The sequence below is a fragment of the Vicugna pacos genome, chromosome 1, assembly GCF_048564905.1.
Source record: "Vicugna pacos chromosome 1, VicPac4, whole genome shotgun sequence".
Classification (NCBI taxonomy): domain Eukaryota; kingdom Metazoa; phylum Chordata; class Mammalia; order Artiodactyla; family Camelidae; genus Vicugna; species Vicugna pacos.
Genome location: NC_132987.1, coordinates 1,494,840 through 1,511,908, shown reverse-complemented (window position 1 = coordinate 1,511,908; position 17,069 = coordinate 1,494,840). Strand labels below are relative to the sequence as shown.

The following is a 17,069-nucleotide window of genomic DNA, read 5'->3' as shown; positions in this document are numbered from 1 at the left end:
GCGGGGATAGGGATGCTGCCCCGGGGTAGCGTGTGGATTAGCTCAATGTCTGCACCGCGTGGCCTTCAGGCAGCCTCTGCTGCCCCAGGTTCCGTGACACCCCTGTCCCACTTAGCCAACTGGGGGCGGAGGGCAGGGTAGTCCTGGTGCAGGGGTGATGGCGGTCGGGGGCCTGCAACGGGGGAGCGGGCTCATTTGCTTCCATCTTCCCCACGGCTTGCCCTGTGGGTGGTCTCTGTTGCCCTGGGTTACAGGACACGTGTGTCCTAGTCGGCCTGACCCCGGGAGGCGGGCGTGGTACGTTGGATGTGGTGGTACCAGCGGCGGGTTTTCCCATGAAGCCGGTCCATTTGCTCCCATTTCCCCTCATGGTTTGCCCTGGGGGCGGTCCCTGTTGCCCCAAGTTCACCGGCCGTCCATCTCCGGGTCAGCCTGCTCCCTAGAGGAGGCCACCGTGAGCTCAGGGGGCAGGAGTGGTGGCTGATGTGGGGGGATGGGGATGCCTTGGGGAGTTGGTGGATTGGCTCCCGTCTCCCCAATGGCCTGGTGTGGGAGTGGCCTCTCCTGCCCCAGATCAGCAGACACACCTGTCCCATTCAGCCTGCTGGGGATGGGCGCCCTGGGCGGTGCCTTTAAGGTGCGAGGGTGGCGACGGTGGGGGTAGAGGACCTGCAGCACGGAGCTTGTCAATTTGCTCCCCCTTCCCCGCGGCCAATCCTGGGGGCGTCCTCTGTTGCCCAAGAAGCCGGATGCCCGTCTCCAGGTCAGCTTGCTCCTGGGAGACGGACGCGATGCGGTCGAGGAGCAGAGGCAGCTGAGACGGCCTATTGGGGCCACTTCTCCTTTCCCCTGACCTGGCCTGGGGACGGCCTCTCCCGCCAAAGATTCGCCTGACACCCCACACCCGGTCAGGTTGCTCCTGGGAAGTGGGCGCGGTGAGATCATGGAGTGGAGAGGAGAGGGGGGCTGCCTATTGCTAGCTGGAGGATAACCTCTCATCTCTCTGGAGGCCTGACGTGGGGGCGGTCTCTGCTGCCCCTCGTTCGCAGGTCACCCTTCTGAGGGTCATATTGCCCCGGGGGTGCATTAAAGTGCGGAGGCGTGTTGTGATGGCGATGGTATGGAACCTGCCACTTGAGAGCTAGTGGTTTAGCTCCCATCTCCCCAGCAGCTTGGCCTGGGGGCAGCCTCTGTTGCCCCAGGTTGCAAAGCACAGTTTCCCTGCAGCTTAGCCACCGGAGGTGTGCAGGATGTGCTGAGGGAGCGGAGGCAGCCGCCAAGGCAGCGGAGGCAGCCGCCAAGGCAGCAAGGAGGGGGCTGTCCCAGGCAAGCTGGTCTATTTGTTCCCATCTCTACCTTTGCTGCCCTAGTTTCGCAGGACGTCCTTTTCCAGTTTATCCTTCTCCTGGGAGGTGGGCGCAGTGCATTCAGCCCAAGGTCTGGGCTCTCCCCTGGGGTGGGGAAGAACTTTCTTGTTCTCCTTTGTCTTTATTCTTCAGCGAAGGGGTTACTTGACCCAATTCTTAATCCTGAGAATGTGTAGCCTGTGTTACGAAAGAGCTGCTGGACAGTGTGGTTTCTAGGTGGGTTTTCACATCAGCTGATGCCCAAGGCAGGCAGGAAAGCTATTACTCAGAGCTTCTTAGTGTGGAGTTGGGGATGGCCCCGCTGTCCTCACCATACTTTTTAAAAATGTGTTACTCCCCTGTTTTTCCTAGGTGGCATTTTAGGTTATTGGGTCACAGATTGCTGGCACACTCATCCCTGTTCTCAAACATCTTTTAAACTTGGGTGAAGTGATAAGTAGGGGAAGAAGATGATTTACTGAAAGGTAAGAATACTTAAATTTGCATTAAAGCTACATTCTTTCAATCTTTCTCAAATGATTTTTCTCGGATTCAAAATCCACGACCTAGTGAATGTTGTACTCCTGTGTAAATCATTGATCTTCACATCACATTTGTTCAATGGTCAATGAGATTTGTTAAGTAGATTATTCCTGAAAGGAAAAGCTCAGGCTTTTGAGAATTCCTTGTCTGATGTCACCCAGGCAGTCACAGTAGAAGGCAGAGCTGATATAAAAATCCCTCAGCTGCCTGAACTACAAAGCTTCTGGGATTACTGATCCCTGAAATGCAGGTGACTCTTGATGATATTCTGGGGGATGGTTTACATCATCAGATTCTTCCAGTCCTGTAAATGGGTTCCGTGGCCCCAGCCCCGGGAGAACTGGTCATAAGGGCCATATCGTGAGGGGTGGGATGGGAAGGCAAGGTGTCAGAGCTGGAATCACTGAGATTCCACACTCGCTAAACACAGACTCCAGAGCCTAATTGTTGTCAGGTTCTGTTCTGGATTTGAGAATGTGTTCAGACATGATTCTTGCCCTTCAGGAGACACTGCCTGGGTGGAAGAAACCTTTACACAAATCTGGGAAGGATGGCAATTAAGTAGATGGGCTGTTATGGTTCTCAGTGTGCCCAGGCTCGCTCTTGCAGGCACTCGTGGGAATAACGAGAGTCATGTTATTCACTCATTCACTGATTTATTACCCTTGAATTGATCATTTGTCCCATAGTAAGTGAAACAAGGGATCAGGAACCTGAGTTTTGTCCCCTCTCCTATCACTGATTGTATCTGTCATTCGGACGCCCTGCATACGCATTGTGAAATGGTGGTATTTGTTGCCCAATGGGGCAGCACTGTCAGTTCTGAGAATCAGGGGAGTCTCGTGGGTAGGACAGCACCCTGACACACATGGCCCCACCCACCCTGTGAGACAGCATTGTCGATGCTCAGGTGACCCGATTTAGATAGTGGTGTTAAACCTGAGCATGTTTAGTGATCTTGGCGGCTCTGAAAATACAGACTACGGGTCCCTACCTCTGGAGACCCTGAGTGTCTGTACCCCAGAATTCTGCATTTTAAGAAGCACTTTATCTAATTCTGATGAAGATGATCTGAGTGTCCCATTGAGAAACAGTGTTGTGCGATGCACCAATATTGAGGATTCTCAGGGAACGATGTCTTTTCAGGATGGTCCAAGGGCCCTCACTTGAGACTTTTGCCTTGGGTTTAATTGTATGTGTTCAGAAGTGATGTCTCTCACTTCCAGTGCTTGTAAGCATGCTCTGTGCAGGAACTTGCACTCAGTAGATGGCAAAAACTATGATTCTTCAGGTCACTGAGCTAGTGTGTGAGCGATATTTTATTTTGGATTTCTTTATTGCAATGCAGAGTCTCCCGAGAAGAGATTCAGACTGAAAAGCTTTGTGTCAGACTTTGGAAGACCGCTGGTTCCCAAGGTGTTCTCTGGCAGCGCAATGACGAATCAAGGTCCCTCTTTCACTGCTACGTCAATGAAGTGGACCACTTGGGCAAGGCCAAATCTGGTATCTCAACCATTGCCCTTGACATGATATTCGGCTCCAGGAAGCCATCAGATGCAGCAGGTGGCCAGAGGAGGAGCTGAACAGGCTCATGAAATGTGACACCCCCAACTTCATCAACACGGACCAGAACACTTCCTTTTGGGAAGATGATCTCCTAATTTTGGAACCACCAATTGTTCTAGAAGATAATCCAGTTGCTCAGACCTCACACAAAGACTTGAATTGAGAAACGTGCTTTGTCAAGTGTCTTTCTGAAGATGTGAAGTCTGTCTTTGTATGGCAGGAATTCCCCTTTCACAAAATTGTATGTGTTTGTGTCTGAGAGAGAGAAATGGAGACAGACAGAAAGACGGAGACAGAAGAGCGCCCCCTCAGAAGAGAGCTAGTTAAGGTGAGTTTTTGTGCCTTTAAGAAACATTTGGGATTTTGGGGGGAACATAGTATTTACACTTTCTCATTCTCCTAGTTGGAAACTTTGGCCTCTTACTCAGTGTCAGCGTTCTTGAACGGGGTTTGGCACGGTGCTTTTCATCTGGCTCTGCCACTTCTACACTCTGCCTTTAGCACGTTGCTTTGCCTGTCAGGGCTGTCACCCTTTTAACTGTAAGGTGAGGAGTCTGGAGTAGGTGATCCATCCCAGCTCTGCTGTTTTGCAAATTTCTGATTTCGTATTCGGATGAGGCTGTGATACACCCAGAGCAGTATAAACCAGGTCCTGCCTCCTGCCTATTGCTGGGGCATCCCTCAGGTCTGTGCCTTCTACTCAACCCTTTACTGAGGCCAGCTTTTGTCAGGAGCCCAAGTGTCTACCGAGATGGCAGGGGACGTCACTCGTGGTCATGGTGGCCGACATTTCTATTGGTTGTGCTGAAACAGCTCTTCTGAGATCCCCCGGCCACCCTTGCTCAAACCTAAGGACAACCCTGTCGTTTCTTTCCTAGGAGGAGGATCAATCCATGGTGCATTTTATGACAGTCCTGTGCCCAGGAATGCACGGAAGGTTATCAGCTGAGTGAGGGCGAGTGCTTCTGTGTCCCTGTGTCCCTGTATCTCTGTCTGCTCACAGTGACCTGCCACTGGCTACTGAGCAAGAAAAGTGCTATTCACCATGATGTGTGTTTTGCAGATATGTAGGTGATGGTCGTGGGGCTCGTGTGTGGGCTTTGAGCTGGAATGTTGAAGGGCTTATAAATACCTCATCAACATGTATTCGAGGTGGCCTGGTGCCACACAGACTTGATTCATGAAGGCATGAATCAACCCTGCACACTGGTTTGGAAACAACTTGGTTTTGATCATTCACACTGCATGCATGACTCACTGGTAATCTCTGGGTGGTTGTTTCATTTTAGATTTATTCACCCAGTGTCTTGCTTAAGCTGAAAAATACTTTTATTTCATCAGAATATTCTCTGATTCTTTGTTTTCACACATCCAGTTTTTTAATTCCTTTAAAAATTGTTCTGTGTTTATAATGCCTCCTTATTTCTATCATCTCTAAATTCCCAGTGGCCTGAGCCATGCACCAGATTTTAAGATTCTAGGTAGGAAGTGTTCCACCAAAAGAAATCCCCTTGCCATAATATCTTTTGAGGAAAATATTATTCTTTAAGACTCTAACACTAAATCTTAGAACAAAGCATGGAACATTTCTTGTAGTTAATACATGTTCATGCAAAAAAAAAACTTGATATTTTCATTGAAGAATGTTGATTTTAATAACTTTTACTAATGTGAATATTATTATTCATAATTTAAGTAACCAAATAAAACCACAGTTATTTATTATTAAGATTGAAAACTATTTACACGGTCTCTCAATTAGAAGACTAAAGTGTATTTAAAAGATGGAAAAATACCCATGATGACACCATCATTTTTATTAACTAAATATCAAGAACTGTGCAGGGTTAAGATTTGACCACCTGCAAGCTGCCAAGTTATCATGAGGTAGTTTGTGGATGCTGCCAGAAGACAGGACACTCCCCCAGGATCAGAGACAAAGGACTTCCTGCCAGCACAGCAGGCAGCCTGTGGTTCATGTTCATGTTGGTTCCTGAGTTCCTTTCCTATTGCTGTTGTAACAAAGAACCACAGACTCAGTGGCTGAAAGCAATACACATTCATCATCTCACTGTTCTAGTGTGTAGAGGTGCAAAGTCAATGTCAGTGGTCTAAAACCAACGTGTGGCCAAGGCTAAGTTCCACACCGAGTCTCTTGGGAAGGATTCATCTTCCTACCTTTCCCAGCTTGCAGCGGTTCTCACACTCTTTGGCCCAGGGCCCTGTGTCAATGTGACCTCTGCTGCCACTTCACATCTCTGTTTCTGACCAATCTGCCTCTCTCCTCTTAGGACCTCCGTGATGATGTTTGCTTTCCCACAGTGATCTGCCATCCCAAGATCCTTGACAGTCACATCTGCAGAGTCCCTTTTGCCATGCACAGTAACATATTCCCAGGTTGTAGGGATCAGACCGTGGACATATTGGGGGCCATTGTTCTACCAACTTCTTCCCTTTGGCCCCACTGGTTCTTGTCCATCCCACATGCAAAATGCATCCACCTCAGCCCAACACCCTACAGAGTCTCATTTACTACACCATCAACTCAAAGTCCAACATGTAGTCTATGTATTATCAGCTCAAAAGCCTAAATATTTTCATCCTCATTGCCTAAGTCAGGCATGATTGAGAGCCTGGGTCTGATCTTCTTTACTCAAAATCCTGCAATGGCTTCTCATTTCACTCAGTGAAGAAGCGAGAGTCCTTATGGTGACCTTATACCTTTCCTCCCCCTCCCCAAGCTGAGCTCATCTCCAGTTTTCTCCCTGGCTCACTCCGCTCCAGACACACTGGCCTCCCTGCTGGCCCTTGGGGACATCAGACATGCACCCACAGGCCTGTTGTCCTGGCCAGTCTCTGTCCAACTCATATGCTGAAGTCCTAACCCCCGGAACTACAGAACATGACCCTATATAGTAATAGGGTTGTTGCAGATGTCATTGGTTAAGAAGAGGTCATTATGGTGGGCCCTAACCCAGTATGACTTGTGTCCTGATAAAAAGGGGCAATGTGGACACAGAGACACGTGTACATGGGAGATGACGTGATGAGATGTGGAGAGAAGATGGTCGTCTCCAAGCCAAGGAGAGAGGCCTGGACCAGCCTCTCCCTCCCAGCCTTCAGAGGGAACCAGCCCTGCTGACACCCTGCCTGCAGACTCCCCGCCCCCAGGGCTGTGAGACAGTGAGCCTCTGTGGTTCCCGTCACCCAGTGTGCAGTGCTGTGTTAGAGGAAGCCCAGCGACTTGCACCTCCTTCTCAAGGTCCTCAGTGAGGCCAGCTCTGGCCATCTCATTTTAAACTGGAAATTGCCTTCCCCTTGTCTCTGCCCCAGAAACACCCTCTCCCTGATCATATTATTTCTATCACCTTCTAGAATACCAGATATTTCACATGACTTTCACGACTGTAGTTTATGTTCTGCTTCTCAGTCCTACAGGGACAAGGATCCTTTTTTGTTCATTGACGGACCTCAGGTGGCTGGACCAGTACCCGTGGCACAGCAGTCAATACAAATTGGCCGGATGGAAGGAGGGATCGTTCCTTACATTCACAGGCGAGTGAACGAAGATTCCGGGGGATTGAGTGTTTCGCTCAGGCACAGAGCTGGTAAGTATCAGGCCAAGGTGGGTTTCAAGTACCTGTGAACCTGAGGGAGGCTTGAGTGATTCCCTTTCCATTGATTAGTATTTCTCAGGTGTCTCTTTTTCTGGCTCTAACTTTTGACCTCTTTCTGTTTTTCTTCTAAGCTTTCAACCAGTTTTAACTTTTAATTTTGCTTTGTCTCAGGTAAACAAATGAAATCTGTAAATCTTTTAACTCATTATTTATTTCATCTAAATACATTGTGATTAGTGATGATGTTTTATTTCTGGCATCTTGTTTTGTGATTTCTAGTTGCTTTGCTCTGCTTTTCTCCTGCCTGTTATACACCTTGCAGTCATGGTTAAGAGCATGGCGTCTAGAGACAGCCTATCCGGGCTTGGTTCCCTCCCTTGCTAACCATGTAACCAGAATATGTAATCCTTTTGAGACTCACTTTCTTCATTTACAAAAAGTGGTATTATCCACCTCAAAGACTGTGAGCATTAAGTGATAAAATAGATGAAGAACTTAGAATAGTGACCGGCCTATTTTGCATTCTTCATTTTGACTTCTTTATTTTTATTCTCTTTTTAAACAATTACTTTAGAGATTACTGTTGAATTTTAATGAACACCCTAGATATTGAAGGTTAAAATGCTACTTAACCCATACATTGAATTTTATATACCAAATGATATCTGTATTTTGTTTCCATAAGTTCTGTTTAGTTCTTTAAAAAATTGATCTGTTTTCTTTTTCATGATGTCCTGATTGTTCATTATGTTCTATAAGATTCATTTTATCTTTTAATGATTCAGTCATACTTATTTTATGCTCTCTCTTATATTGTTTCATAATTTTAGGCTCTGGAATATTAATCATCCTGTGTTCTACGGTTACTTCTTTCTTCCCTGTGGGACTTATTTCCTTCTGTTTTTAGTTGTGTGTCTGTGTGTGTGTAGAGTTGTGGGAGCTTCTCTATAATGAGTACAATTTTTTTCCTATGATTTTCCCTTACATCCTGGTTTTTGAAGTTTCCCTAGAGAACAATTTTGTGTTGCTTATCCTTAGGCTCCAGGTGATATGATCAACCTTGAATTATTATACTTTTTGGTTTGGGAATTCCGGAATCTTAAGTGGAGTATCAATTTGGATTCCACATTCATATAAAGCAGGGGCGTGGAGATTAGATATTTTTAAGGGAGACTTTGTTTTTCCCTAGAGAACCGGTTTTTTCACACCTTACCTGTGTGCACATGTGGATAACTTTGAGTCTCGCTATCAGTGAAGAGGCAAGTCTTCCAATACGTCTTATGCAGAGGTTTCAATAAGGGAAGACTCTTCTACATCTGGTATGGACCCTTTTTCCTAAATGGACATTTTATCCCTATTTATGTGCAGATGAAAACCGGTTCCCTCCAGGGTGCGGTGGCATCAGCTCACAAGATTACCATTTTGGCTTTAAGTGTCCTCTTTGTATTGTCACCTGGGAACTTCTCTCTCCATAGTTAGCTCTGTGTTACTTTTGTTGTTGTATTTTACCCGGCATTACTGAAAAGTTTACTTAAAAGGGATCCTTATTAGCTTTGTTTACCTGTTTCCAGAGCTGAAAACTTCAGTTCTAGAGTATCTGTTTGATTTTTCTTAAAAATACATTCCAGTATATTTCTCTGGTGAAAGTCTTGACCCTGTTATATATTCTCCCATCATTTCCTTATTTTCTTGAATATATTAAAAGTATTTTGTAGACTTTATTGGTAACTCTGATGCCTACGTCACCTGGGGTTTTGCATCCTTTGTCTAATATTTCTTATTCTCATTTTATCCATCATGTAGTCTTGACATTTTGCATGTCTAGAAATTCTTTGTTAACGTGGCAGACATTGCAAATGAAAAACCCATATGTTATCTTCCATGAGAAGTTTTCTCCCTTCCCTTTAGGCAGACAGTGTGAGGGACTGATCATCTCACTCCAATCAGGCCCTGAGTTGTGTCAGGACAGAAGTGCCTTTTTTCTTAAGACAGCTTTGAGGTATACTTGGCAAAATAATTTTCACACATTTAAAGTGTACAGCTTAATACATTTTGATATAAGTGTATCCCAAAGAAACCATGACCACATTCAAGACAGTGAACATACCCATCACCCGCAAAACTCTTTTCCTGCATTTTGTTGTCCCTCCCTCCCTCCCCGTGTATTCCCCTGGAAACCATTGATCTGCTTTCTACCACAACATGCTGGTTTGCATTTTTCAAGATCGTTGTATGAATGGATTCATGCAGTATCTACTCTGTGTTGTCTGACTTCTTTAATTCAGTGTAATTATTTTGAGAGTCATCTGTGTTGCTGTATTAATAGCTTATTTTTCTTATAGCAGAGTATTGCTTAGTGCTGAGATTTTCCTGAATAATTTATTGTGAGCAGTGTTTGGATAGACCATCCTTTGTTTCTCCATTTACTTCTTGATGGATGCATGGGTTATTTACAACTTGAGCTATTATAAATCATATTGCAGTGAATATTTGGTTACAAGTCTTTGTATGGACATATGCTTTTATTTTGTAAAGCATCAGATGAGGAATGTCTGGGTTATATGGTAGATAGGTATTTACCTTTTTTTAAAGAAACTGTTAAACAGTTTTCCATAATGGTTGTGCTACTGTAAATTCCTCGTGGTGTGTATCAGTTCTGGTTGCTCTATTTCCTTGCCAGCACTTTATAAAGTCGGTCTTTCTAATCGTATACATTCTAGTATGTATGTGTACTAGTATCTCACTGTGGTCTTTAAAAGCATTTCTCTAATGACTAATGGCATCTTTAATCAGCATCTTTTCATATGCTTGTTATCCATCTGGATATCTTTACTGAAGTGTGTTTTCTGGCCTCATTTATTCATTCAGGTGTTTGCATTGTTATTGAATTTTGAAACCTTTTTATTCTGGATCAGACACAAAGAGAGACCTTTACCAGATATATGATCTGCAAATAGCTTCTGTCTATTGCTTGTCTTTTCATTTGCTTTGCACTGTTTAGAAGAGCTTTGAAGAGTCTTCATTTTTTAAAGTTCATTCTATCAGTTAATTTTTAAAATAGATAATACTTTTGGTGTCATAGCAAAGAAATATTTGCCAAACCCAAGGTCATAAAGCTTAAGCCTATGCTTTTTCTCCTAGTTGTTTTATAGTTTTAGATTTCCTATTAAGATCTGTGATCCACTTTGAGTTAATTTTTGTATATTTTGTGAGGTGTGGATCAAAGTTCATTTTTTTTTGCATATCATTATCTAACAATTCCAGCACTACTTGTTGAAAAGATCCTTTCTGCACTGCATCCTTTTTGAGAATCAAGTGTCTATATAAGTGTTGGTTTAGTTCTGAACTTTCTATTCTTTTCCATTATTCTATTTTCCTGTTTCACACCAACACCATACATTCTGATTACTGTATCTTTATAAAAAATAGTCTGAAAATCAGATAGTGTAAGTCTTCCAACTTTGTTTTTCTTGTTCAAAGTTGTTTTGGATATTTGGGATCCTTTGCATTTTTATATGAATTTTAGAATCGGTTTTTAAATTCCTTACATCCTGTTCTGCCAAAATTCCATCCATGTCTTTGGCCATCTCCAAAGCCACAATTTCTGAAGAAGTCTCTCTAGATCTAGACCCAGGTGAAAGGAATTTCTCTTTCATCTGTGCTCCATTCACATTTCATAATATTTGATTACACTTATTCATATTTGGCTGTTTGTACTTGTCTGATCTTTCCTGCCATATAGTAAATCTCTCAAGATTAGGAATCTTGACTTGATTCCCTATGTCTGCTGAGAAAACTAGTGCTTTGCAGGAGTGAGCTCTGCAGTAAGAGGTATCTTCAGCACACATCTAGCTCATTGCTTGCTTATTGTCAAGGAATCCTGCAGATTTAGAATTGTTTATTGATTGTTGTCTCCAAAACGGCTCAGTCTTTTTTATTTCTATTACTACTGCTGCAGTTTCAAAGAACAATGGGTAATTATTTTCCAAATATCAAAACATACTGTAATTGAGTTGTGATGCAAATTATGTGCTGCTGTGTCTTAAAAACCTGCTTAGTGTTCACAGGCTCCTTCACTCATGGAACTTTTGGGAGAATGACATATCCTTAGAGATAGCACTGCTGACTTTGGCGACCTAAGCAGCAGTATCTGAACTCACTTCTCCTGTATTTCCAGTGTCCCCTCTAGCCCTCCTCCAGCCCTCCATGGGGGGACCTGTAGTTCTCCCCTCGAAAAGCCTGTTGCTTCTCAGGAAGAGTTCCCTATGAAACATAATCATATCCTTCTTGTGGGGACATTCAGTCCAGTGACCTGACAGCAGGGAAAAATGTTTAGTCTGCTTTTGGTAGAGCCTAAACTGTTCCAGACTTATTAGAAGCAAATCCAATGAGGAAATTGTGTTGGCATCTAACAAATCAGCATAAATGTCTGATGAGGAAGATCAGCTTCCCCATCCCACTCAGGCGTCATGTTGATGTGACACTCACCTTGGCTAACATTTTCTCCTGTGTGCAACATAAGTTTCAAGACATTATGAATGGCTTTTTGTTTTTCTTCCTTGGTCTTTCCACATTCACTGTGTCTGGTGGGATTATATGAATCCTGCTTATTTGCAGCCCAGCACTTACTCTTTTTAAAGGATCATGTGTTTAAAAGCCTAGTGGACAATTTGTTAGAATATAGAAATCTTTAGATTTTTGTCCTAGAGTTGAATCTTGGTTAGGGGTGAATGAAAATTCCCATTAAAATTTTAAATTCAGTGTTACAAAGTTTTAAAAATAGTTAAATATTAGTCAATTTCATTAAACACTTTAGCAGTTATTTACTTTTAAGCCTGTTTCTGGGGTAACTTTGCAATGATTCCCTCCCTTTATTGATTTCCTGTTTATCAGAATCCTTGAGAGGCCCCTGTCATCACTGTCAGTATCATCATCATCATCATGGAAATGATTCCTCTGGAAGATTCTAGGAAAATAAAGAGATGGATGTGGTTATGTGTAGGTCAGTGTGTGCATATACAATAAGAACTGTTATCAGACATTAGATGCAAGATATCCATTTTATTTAGAGAAGAATGTGGTCATGAAATCCTGATGTGGTGAATGAAGGAAGCAGTGGGAATAGGATAGTCAATGGAAAGGAGGAGGAAGTGAGCAAAGCGGGGAGCATAGATCCTTGATTATGTGATGGGCACTTTGGTGAAAATGAGGGGAGTGTGGTGGCAGAATCATGTTCCTCCCCTGCCACAGGTTAGCCAACTCTGACATGTTACTGTGCATGGCAAAAGGGATGACAGATATATTAGGAGAAAATCTTAGAGGATTTCTGTCTTCTAAATTATCTATTAGCCTTTTAAACCCATGATACATTATTAAAGATTAGTGCAGGGGAACAAATAAAAAGGATTCATATAATTTCACCACACACACTGAATGTAGAAAGACTATGGAAGAAAAACAAAAAGTCATTCATAAGTGCCTTGAACCATAAATTGCTCATGAGAGGAAATGCCACACAAGGTGAGTGTCACAGCCACATACATAATGCCTGAGTGGGAGGGGACAAGGGTATCCTGAGATGAGACAATAGGGTGAGTAGCCTGGATTGTCCAGGTGGGCCCAATGTAATCACAGGGGTCCTTAAAATGGAGGATATTTCCCAGCTGAGTTTAAAATCAGAGGGAGGTGTAGCTATGGAGCAGTGCTCAGAAAGGCTACTGCCCATGAAAATGGAGGAAGTGGTGGGGCACAAGCTAAGGAAGGTGGGTGACCTCTGGAAACAGGAAAAAAACATAAATAAGGAAACATTCTCTTCTAGATCCTCTAGAAGGAAGGAACCCTGCTGGTAACTTGAATTTAGCTCAATGAGAACTGTGTTGGATCTCTGACCTCCACAGCCATAAGGTGGTAAATCTGTGCTGGTTTAAGCTGTTAAGCTTATGGAAGTTTGTTACAATGGTAATAGAAATATAACATAGTGAGAGGTAGTGTAAGGGATTAAAGTTCTCAGCTGGGGTGTGGAGAGGATTCTGACATTTACACCTAAAAAACAACCAGGTGCAGTGGGAAGGTGTTTTAAGGAAGACCTACCTGGCAGGGCTTTTAAGATGACTGTTTGGTGTGAGGAGAGCATTGGACTAGAGGAATCAATTAAATCTCTACCAGAAAAGTAAGGAATAAAATATAACAGGGCTTCAGTGTTAGTGGATGCAGGAATGGAAATGGGCAGAGATATAAACTTTCCTTTGAAATTAGCTACAGGTTTGATGATTCCATGTTGGGGAGAGTTAGCCGATCTGTGGACTGAATGTTTGCATCCCCTCAAAATCCATATGTCGTAACCCCATCTCCCAGGGTGATGGTATTGGGAGGCGGAGCCTTTGGGAGTTGATTACTAGGATAAAAGGAGGTCATGAGAGTAGAGCCCTTATGAATGAGATTAGTGCCCTTATAAAGGGCCCCAGATTGCTTGCTTCTCTCTGCTTTCTGACCCATGAAGATAGTGGGAAGACATCCATCTTCGAGCCATGAAGGCTATCCTCTCCCAGATACATTGACCTCAGCCTCCAAAACTTAAGGAACATGCTGGTTGTTTAAGCCACCTGACCCATGGCAATTTGTTACAGCATCCCAGACTGACGAAGACAGTGGAGAATGCCTCTGAGTTTGACACTGATTGCCTGGAGAATGCTGAAACCCAGGGAAGTGGGCAGCACAGACGTTTACTCATTTAATCCTGGCAACAAGGTACGAGATAGAGTCTACGTATTCCTCACTATTTAAAAGGGAAGGAAAAAGAGGCACAAATAACAGCAGCAGCAGCAACAACAACAACAACAATAATTTTTTCCAAGATTCACACACAACCCCCTGGAGGGAGAGTGAGAATTTATACTCAGGCAGGCTGACCACAGAGCCCCTGCTCATAACTACTAAGTCAGATCACCTTGCTTATGTGGATCAATTTTTTCAAGTGTGATATGAGGGTACTGTGTCCAGTAACTTATAATTTCAAAATAACTCACTGTAAGGGAAGCATTAGTCGCAGGCATTGCAAACCACAGAAAGCTAGACATAAAAAATAACTCTTTAGGGCAAGATAACCAATAATGTTTTTAAATATTATACTTGCTGAACCTTTGCAATAAAATGTGTATTTATAATTCTGTCTGGCTACAGAATAACTTCATAATCCTGAATGTGGCTTGTGGCTCCCATGGTGGAAAGCACGGGCCTAGAGAATTTAAGTGATTTGTCCAGCCTCACCCAGGAAACTCGTGGTGGGATCAGGGCTACAGTCTGGGACTTTTCCTTCCTATCCAACAAGTCCCCCATGGAGGCTTAGAAGCTTCTCCTTTGGTGCCCAGCTTTCTATCTGTACTTATGACATTTGTCAGGTGTCCCAGCCTGCTCCTGAGCATCAGCCAGTAACCACTTCTGCTCTTTTCTAGCCAGGTAATACATTCTAGCAACTTCCATTGACTTCTTGACATCAGTTCTTACCTGGAAGGGTAGTGACTAGAGATGCAAATGTGTCCACATGACAGGGTTTTCATAAACATAGCAGGAGTTATCAAGAGAATAAAAGGTCAGGAAGACGAGTGGAAGCAGGTCATTTAATATATGAAATGGGTACTTTCAATGTATGTTTGTGTTTCCAAGTCCAGACTTGTTCTGCTCGTGCATCACAGGTCAATAAATCGGGAGACCAGGTTTTGGGGCAGGAAATAGCGACTTTAATTTGGAAAGCCAGCTGAGAAGATGGAAGTCTAATGTCCTGAAAAACCATCTCCCAAAGTCAGAATTCAGGCACTTTTATATTAAAAAGGGGAAGCAGGAATGCTTGGTTGTTGCAAACTTGGTTTATGAATTCTTTGTCGTTAGAATCTTTTGTTCTTGCAGCTCTTCACCTGGGTCAGATCCGTGTAAACCTCCAACAAACAAATGTTATTTCTTATTCTGTTACTTGTTATCTTTATATGAATGGAAAAGTGTTAATATCCTTTAAAGTCAGAGCCTTGAGAATAGGGCCTCCTGTATATTTCTGGCTCTAGGCAACATTGTTTTACAAAAGGTGCAGAACCAACAAGACTAAACCTAGGAAACAGGGCACAGGGTTAAAGTCAAAAGAACAGATCTAATATGGAGTCAGATTTGTTCTATTCTATTTCAGTAGTGCCATGGAGAAGGCACTTTGGGCAGCTTGTTGCAGGGTCCTGGAGGCTTTCTCTCTCAGCCTCTGGGCGCCTCTATTGAAAACCCTTCTTAGCTGTTTGGCCTGCTGGAAAACCACTCTGACTGTTTTGCCCGGAAGATGTGTTCTGTTTATAACTCGTCACTACTCCTTGGGAAACAACTCAAGAAAAAGTCAGTTGGTTTTCCACCAGCCATGGGCAGGGATGAGGGATACCTTGTTATTATTTTATAAAATAATTATAATAATAATAATAATAATTAAAAAAAATAATAAAATGTCTTAAAACAGCACTGGGCATATAGGAGAGAGTCAATAAATGTTTCCTGGCTTAAATTAAAAGTGATGGCTCAGTGATTCCATGGCTGCTGTATTTGCTGTGCTAGTTACTTCTTCGCTCCATTACAATATTTTTAACTGAAAAAGAAATACATGCATATGGTTAAAAAAATTCAAACAGAGCACAAAAATACACAAGTGAAAGAAGTTTTCCCTCATCCTCTGTTCTTTCAGCCCTCCCTGGATATACCAATGTTTACTATCCTTTGTGTGCTTTTCCAGATATGCTATGCACATTCCCACCTATGTATGTAAATTCCTTTAAACTTTTACTTATTCTTAACTTAAAGGGGTTTAATTCCTCAAGTGCGTTGTGCCCGGGTAATAGAAAAGAACAAATCTGACTCCATACTAGATCTTTTCCTTTGACTTTAACCCTGTGCTCTGTCTCCTAGGCTTCATCTTGCTTGTGAAACAATGTTGCCTAGAGCCTGTAATATACAGGAGAACTTATTCTGAAGGCTCTGACCTTTAAGGATATTTAACACTTTTTCATTCATAAAAAGATAACAAGTTGCAGAATAGAAAATTACGTCTGTTTTGCTGGAGGTTTACAGAGATTTGACTCAGGCAGATAGCTGCAAGAACAAAGGATTCTAACAAAAAAGAATTCCTACACCAAGAAGTTTGCTACAACCAAGCACGTAGGAAAGGAGCCTGAATTCTGACTTGGGGAGATGGTTTTCCAGGACATTAGTTTGCCATCAGGGTCTACAGAAACTTGCTATTCCATGCCCCAACACCTGGTCTCCCAAATTATTGACCTGTCCTGCACTGAGGAGAATGAATTTGGACTCGGTAACAGTCCTGTCTACCTAGCAAGCTGGGCACTGGAACTGAGGACAGCTCTCCCACACCCAGGGAATTACTGTGAGCCCTTGATGGTTCCCCTAGGGTGGGGTGTGGTTTACTCAGGAGGGATGGGGACTATGCTCCAACACTCAGGCAGTCTGCTCTGTCTGGGGCTGTGATCTTGTACCTCCAGCTCCCCGCCAGCCCAACACCTGGGACAGTGTAGCTAAGGTAGAGATCGTGCCTGCCTGTTTCCCAGCGTGTAAAAGGGGAATATGTACTCTTCCCAAGGTAGTTCTGAGCGACAGCACCCGCGGGTGCTTGGTTCCCAGAGCAACAGAAAACCCAGCTCCACTTGGGGGCAACGGGTGTGATCCCCGTAGGGGTTCTACAGAGGCCTTGGCTGGAGGGCTGGACCAGGGAGGTAAAATTTGAGCTGTGGGCCTTGAAGTGTTAGAGAAGGGTACAGAGGCAGGACTGCCTCCTCCTTTGGGGTGCCCCCAGAGGTAAATCTTTTTCTCTCCATCTCTACTACTCCCCTGCCCCCTCCAGATCCCTCCCTTTTCTCTGCACCTTCTGTCCATCTATCTTCCTCCACTTTTCCCCTCCCCTCCTCCTCCCATCTTCTCCCTTCCTCACATCCCCAGCTTCTCTCTCAGAACCCAGAGGATC

The 17,069-nt window shown here is 43.7% G+C and overlaps 1 pseudogene; it reads left to right on the top strand.

The window, feature by feature from the left end:
• The first annotated feature begins 12 nt into the window (after positions 1–12).
• LOC140699316 (melanocortin-2 receptor accessory protein 2-like) lies at positions 13–17,065 on the top strand (annotated as a pseudogene).
• The last annotated feature ends 4 nt before the right edge of the window (positions 17,066–17,069 follow it).